Consider the following 7,752-nt stretch of genomic DNA (forward strand, 5'->3'; position numbering starts at 1 on the left):
TGATCTCATTGAAGAAAACAAAAAGGTTGACAAGACAAGTTGCCATATGTAGCGGAACATATTGAGGAGTTGGTCATATTGTGATCCTTTGAATTTTATTACTTTTTCATCTGTTTTTATGACATTGGAGAGTTGGTTTAGGAAACAGCTTTATTAGCTTTTGTGTAAGTTTACCAAGGTGTAATCCCATGATCAGAGTTCTGCTGTGCTGCAGAATTTTATTTCAAAAACAAAAATATACACACATGGATCATATTTTGAATGACCGATTTTCTGAAAAAAAGAAACATAAAAAGCTGATTGCTGGGGGAAAACCACAACAGCTACAAAAAACAATAACAAAAAAACAAAAACAAAAAAAGCCCACAAACAAACAAACAAAACTAAAATAAACCAAACTACTAGGTACTGTAACAAGTTCAGTAGCCTGTTCTATGTCAGTTGCTTCAGCAGAAGAAACCAGTTTGCCCAGTGGGATTCTGGTCAAAGTTCAGCTGTAAATAAAAGATAGTCTGGTTTGATTTGAATAAGAAATGGGGATCCCATGGACATTGGTTGAATTGAAAATAGATTAATCTGGATTTTGTTTGATTTGGAATAAAAGGCACCGGACTTTGTTTGATTTGAAGTAAAGGGCGCAGGAAAAGCAACCAGAAAATCTTGTCTATTCTGCTTACATTAGAAAATAAATTCTTGTCCAAGATCAGACAGATGCACAATGCTTTGCAGAGTGGACAGGATCTTGGGAGTGCTCAGGTGTGTACTGCATTTAAACCATTCGATACCATTTTAGGTTTTGGTTATTTCTAAGGATGTCATCGAACATATGACATGAAAGCAACAGTTTTGCTTGCATTTTCTATTGCTTTCCCACAAACACATTTGCACATTACGAAATCCAGCAACACCACTTCATTTCAAAAAGGAAAGTCTTATCTGCCCGAATTGACATTGAGGAACTCATGTGTCTTTGTAATAGAAATATTTCAAGTTTGGTAGCACAGTGAGATACAGTATCTATACTATCAGTTTAAGACTTTTGTCCCATTTGATGTCTTTTCACTTCCTCCTTCAGCCACTCCAGTCCCCCACCCCTCCATGCACCTCACTCGGCCAGCATCCCTACAATGGGGAACTTAAACATGTTCAGTCATCATACACTCTTACACCCTTCTTTCCCAACCTCATTTCTTCTGCTCCCAAATTATCTAGCTATCATTGTCCTCAGGGCTTCATCTGACCTATCTTTGAGATATTGATAAATGTCAGCGGCTTTTAGAGGGCAAGCTTTTACCAGTTAGTAGCAGATCCAAATCAGTTATGCAGCTGTGTTCTCCTTGGAGATACTTTGACAGTTGTGACTGGGAGAACACTGACAAGGATGTGGTCAGTGTAGAAACATGCAGTTGAGGCATCTTGGTGTATCCCACATGCAAAGCATGCCTTGGTGTGCGATGTCTCATACTTACTAATAGTAATAGTATTAAACACATACGTCATACTATCAGTATTGAAAGCACACAGACACACACAAAAAGTCATGCATGTGTGTGTGTGTAATATATATATATATATATATATATATATATATATATATATATATAAACGCTTTCACACACACACACACACACAATGTTAAACTGGACAAGAAATATTAAAATGCCGCCATTTATTTCTGTTTTATCCAGTTATCCAGTTTGGATTAAAAAGTTCGGTTTGGTCCTCCAGCAGTACAACAAAAGTGGAAGACTTTCAAACTACTGTGAACAAAATGACAGTGACTGGAGTTACCCTGACTGGTAATCTGTCATACCACTCCTCAGTTTGTGAGATGGGACTTGACATTCATTTGCTGACGTAAAGGTCACTGTGTGCTCTTCCTGTAAGTGGTATTTGTGCTTTCCTGTCTTGAATCTGATACAAGTACATTCATGGTGCAAGAAAATGTTTTGTGTTCAACCTTTTTGATTGTTTTATTAATATTAGTCCTAGCCCATTGACAAGTTTTCCAAATTTTGTACCACTCTTCTGACCTTGACATATGAAGTAAGATTCAGTGCTGTTGAAAAAATATTTTCTGTTCAGTCCGGATAGAGCTCCATGGATCCATTGGGCCATATTCAAGGCTAATGGGTGGTTTCGAAAAGCAGAAGAATCTACCAAGAGGAGGGTTATGATAAAATCAGTGCTTTCTGTTTACTTAACAAGCTTTGTAATTTGTACACATAGATTTGGTTTTTAATTACTGCCTTGCCAAACAAATCAAATGACTGGAATGGGCTGTAAAGTTAGACTGGCGGTCAATGAGTTTGAAGATGTTTATTTAATCACAGGAACAGATGCATTTTTAAACCTGTTCAGTATTGAACAGTCTAGGTAAACAGGCAGTGATCAGGATGCTTCATATGAAACCTCATGTTTCCCTTTTTCCTGATTGGAGATGGTGATTTTTTGTTTTTCCACAATAGAAATAATAATGAAGCATGTTTGTGGTGCTTCCTTCTGTACATGTGTTTTCTTTCCCGGTGTTGATGGAGTAGGTGTTCATATGGGTGATCGTGAGTTATAAGTATGTTTCATGATTTTCTCAGACGGTAATGATGAACTTTATTGGACTTTGATGCAGACGCCTTGTTTAGCACAGAGAGAGAGAGAGACATGGAATACCTAACAAGAGGCGGCTTTCCAACAGGTAGCCTTGGTGTTCAGTTCAAGCTGCCTGATGAAGAGCTGTCCCCTTGTGCAGGGCAAATCATCAGAAAATTCACCTCACTTGTGCCACACTTCAATAATTCAGCCAGTTTACCGCTTTCGGGAATTGATGTGTTGGATGGTCGGAATTGATGTGTTGGATGTGCCTTCCAGTTTAACTGACATCGTTTGGGTTCCTTGATCATTTGCTCGGAACTTCTGCAGGACACTTGTTTTCATTGCTCATTTCATTGGAACTTCTGCAGGACACTTGGTTTCATTAATCATTTCATTGGAACTTCTGCAGGACTCTTGGTTTCATTAATCATTTCATTGGAACTTCTGCAGGACACAAGCATGCCAGTTGGTTACTTTTTGCATTTCATGGGTTATGTAGAACTTGATATTATCTGAAGAAAAAAGATGTTTGAGTGATAAGAGATATGTTTGAAAAGAGAATGTTGTGGCAAATGTTGTGAGCCAGTTTACAATGAAGGAAATGTTACAGACATGATGTAAAAAGTTAGAAAAAGACATGATGTAAAAAGTAAGAAAAAGAACAGTAGTGTTTTGTGTGTCACTCGATTTCCATAGATATATAAGTTGCTTACAGACAGGAGCTGACAAGATTAATTTATAGTAAGTGGCATGGGGAAAATGGAATGACAGCAGTGCTTTAATTTGCATACATTATACTATATGGTTGATTCCACTTGATAGAGAGAAAATGGAACAGCAATTGTTGAGCTGAAATGGAGACAGTGACTTTGTGTGAGTGAAGGGAATAAAGTACCTGCTCTGCTCCGCTCTTCCTTTGGACAGCTATCGTGTGTGCAAGGAGAGCTGCCAAATGAAGGGCTGTGACTGGCGGGAATGTCTGCCCCTGGCTTCCCATTCGTTCAAAGTGGGCATGATAGTTCAAATTTACACTTTACTTTCTGCAGTTTGGAAGTTTTGTTCTTCTTGGATGCTTGAGTTTGTCAGAGTTTAGCTTGTTGGCATGGTGGAATTGTTTTCTTACATTCTGGAGATTGGTTTGTGTATTGGGTGGATTACAACTGATGAAACTGAAATAATGTCGTTGAACGTAAACCTCCAGAGAAGCATTTTTTTATGCTTGGCAGCTTACAGACCTGCCTTCTGTTTTGATTTGTTCATAGCGAATATTGAAAATCAAATAGTTGCTAGCTGTGGAGAGCAAAGTGAGTAATCTGAGGTCTTTCGTTTCTCACTTAGTCTGTGTTTTTTCACTTGATATTTTTTGTCACTTGTTAAATACAATTTTTGCCATATTACATATTTAATGAATTCTGAGAACATAGTGACAGTGGACTGCCATTGTACCAGTCACTGTCAAACCAACTTTGTAAAATAACATTGGTAACTGAATCAAGGCACACCCCTCCCCAACTTCCCTCTTCATACACAGATGAACACACACACACACACACACACACACACACACACACACACACACACACAATTTATTTCTCTCATTCTCTCTCTTACTCACACTCACTCCAATATTGATCATGATTATTCTAAACACATTCAATTAAGGTAATCTTTCTTTCACATTTAACTTGGTTGATTTTCGGATAATGATACATACGGTTCTGTCATGCCATGTTTTTTTTTTCCATCTGTGTATATTATGAGGGCTACAGACTGTTTAATTAATGAAAGTTTTCTTTTGAAAATTACAATAAATCCAAACCCAATTGAACCTTTTACTGTTACAGCAGCAGCAGCAGCATTCTCATCAATAATCATCAGGTATAGAAAATCTGAAAAATGTTGTCCAAAGTTTTGTTGTGTGTGACTGGAATGGCATGAACAATTGGTAGGGTAATAAGGCCATATCAACAGATAACTCCTCAATGTAATGAGGCATGTGGCAGAATGGGTTAAGGTGTTGGACTTCAGATCCAGTGGTCAGGGTTCGATCCCCTGTTTCGGCCTTGTGTTGACCTTTGGAAAGGCACTTTGCTCCTGTTTTCCTCACTGCACCCAGGTGTGAATGGGTACCTGACTTGGTTTGGGTAGGTTGAAATGGTTGAAGATTGGGCCCACTTTCCTGTGCTGAACCCCAGACGCAGCGGATATAAATTCAATTGCCCTGATTGTTGTGGTAACAGGCTATGGGACCTTTAACCTTTAACTAGTAATTAATCTAAAGATTGTAAAATTCATGCACAAGATCCTTAAATAATTTCCCACATCCTGCTCAGTCAACCCAAAATATATCCCCCCCCCCCAAAAAAAAAAAATGTCTGGAAATAATGTTGGAAGATTATATCGTTCGTTTATTTATTTATAGTCTGTTCATCTAAGATGATGATATCAGAAATTGGAAGATTAAATTTCTTAAGGAACATATGTACAAAAGCTTGCATCAAACTTTGTCTCAAACTAAAAATACACAGTGACAGAACAGAATAACACAAAAATAAATGCATGTGCAGAGCTGAGCAGTCTTAACAAAGGGATTGACTGCATTTTTCTGAATGTCTCACTATTCAGTTCATAAAACTCCTTTAGATAGTTTAAAAAAAAAAAAAAAAAAAAAAAATTGATGTTCAGCCATATTGAGCGTTACACTTTGACAGATGTTTTTCATGTTACTGTTTGACTGCATTTCCAGATGTTTCACTATTTATTCTTTGTAATTGTTGTTAGTTATTAGATAGAACAGTGTGTGGTACTTCCATCCACACATGTGCGCATGCATGGGTGCACACACATTTGTATGCACAAGTAAACACGCACATGCATGCATGTGCACACACTTGCACACTTGTTTGTTTTCCACATCATTTCATCACCAGGCTGAGTTTTGATCTTCACATAGCAGGAGTGATGAGATAGTGGTATTCAGGGTCTATCACAGCTGAACTAACAAAGGTCAAGTGATAGTTGCTCTGCACCTGTCTTCAGATAATTTTTGAGCCAGTCTATTGCTTTCTTACTGCACATATGCCCTCTGGGATGTAGGGCAGCAACAAAGAACAGCCACTCTTTGTCAGTTTTGGGCCAGTGTCTGAATGGTACCCCAGATGTGCTTCGACTGTTGTATGGCAATGAATAACTGATGGAGCAGTGTCATGATGGGTGCAATAGCCAAGTGGTCGAAAGCATTGGACTACCTGAGGGTCCCGGGTTTGAATCTCGGTAACGATGCCTGGTGGGTAAAGGGTGAAGATTTTTCTGATCTCCCAGGTCAACTCCCTTCATGTGTATATGCACGCAGAAGATCAGATACGCACATTAAAGATCCTGTAATCTATGTCAGTGTTTGGTGGGTTATAGAAAACAAGAACATCCTCATAATGCACACCACTGAAAACAGTATGGCTGACAACATGGTGGGGTAAATAAACATAACAGTCATAACATAAAATGTTACATGTCTGTCTGAGTGTGTATGTGTGGGTGCCTGGAATGTGATTGAATGACACACGAAACAAATGATGAACACCCAATCGCAGCTGTCAGTTGGCTCTATCCAGGTAGGCAGCCTGTTGTGCAAATGACTCTTGAGTTTGCAAAGTGCTTAGACCAAGGCCAGGCGCTGTAAGTATCCATATCAAAACAAATCAAATCAAAGCCATGCAGCTGCCATTAAATTTAGCGTGGTCTACCATCTTTGGTTAGCTTACAAAGTATCAGTGGACTCAGCTGAAGATGTCCAACAACAAAAACTACTGTTTTACATTTGTAGCCCAGATAATTGATTTTCTGGCATATGTGGAATGGAGGTACTTTGTAAAACACACACACACACACACACACACACACACACACACACACACAAACCCCCACTCCCCCACCTCCCATCCCTACTCCACACAATAAGTGAATAACATGAATGAATGTATGCATAAGAAAAGGGAAGTATGGGTGGATGTGGGGGGGTTAGTGAAATATGAACCATCGTTACCATGTGGGTGAATCATTTATGGCTGCATCTGCCATCAAGTGAAAGTCAGCCATATGGCTCATCTGCTTTGTGAACTGTGGATGGTTTCCGAGTGGTGACATTATCTTCTGAAAGCTGGATCGGAATCGACTTGTTTTCATCTGCTTGTTGATTCTGTTACTCCATTCATCTGCTCCATTATCTGCTTTTTTGTTTTTGTTTTTTGTTTTGCTGGTTTTCCATGGCCTGAGGGTGAATTGCAGTCACATTCACTTGAAATTTGTATAATGCAAAACTTGGTTTCAGTTTGATAGATTGATAACCATGAACCATATCCAATATCCAGTCGAACATTGGTAAGACTGAAGTGTTGTTCAGAATTGGGAGTGATCATATGTGTTAATAGTGATCAAAGATGTTGTCAGATAGTGAGTTTGTTGGGACAGGTGGGCCAAGTGGCTGTCAGAATTTAGTTTTCAGGCTCAGGTGGGGGCAATAGCCGATAGGATGCAGGGGTCAGATCTGAGCACCAGAACAATAAGCGCCTTGTTGGCTGAAAAGTACAGTAATGGAAGAAAAAGGATGTGCAAGAGTATGGACTGATACATATGTACTACACATCTGCATTGGGGAAATTAGTTTTAAGGGTAGAGATGCCTGACCTTCACATAAACCCAACATGATGGTAAGGCCTTGAGGTATCCCAAGAAGGGGTCACAACACTTGTCAAATGTAAAGCATATAACAATAAGGGATATTTGTTACAAATACTCTCGATCAGCCAAGACAGTTCTTATATCAGGTAAAAGGTCAGGTGTTTTGTCAAATATTTCTGTGACTGTGTCTAAAGTTTGCCTGATTGGGAAAAAAATTGTTGCACATGTAATTTAAGCTCAGAGCTCAACATTTAACTGCTGTGTTATGTGAACACTGAAAACAAATTGGGCTAATCACTATGTTCCTTTACACGTGACAAATGTAATTATGTCCTGATAGCGGTAATCCTGTTTTCATGTCTTTGACTTTGAGTATGTTACTGTCATGTAGCTGGATAAGTGATTTAGTTGTGGGTGTTTTTTTTACTGTTTGGTAAAATAGTTTTGTTAATGCAGTTTCAGGACTGTTCAATGAAACAATTATTG

The sequence above is a fragment of the Babylonia areolata genome, chromosome 29 (assembly GCF_041734735.1).
Source record: "Babylonia areolata isolate BAREFJ2019XMU chromosome 29, ASM4173473v1, whole genome shotgun sequence".
NCBI lineage: Eukaryota > Metazoa > Mollusca > Gastropoda > Neogastropoda > Buccinidae > Babylonia > Babylonia areolata.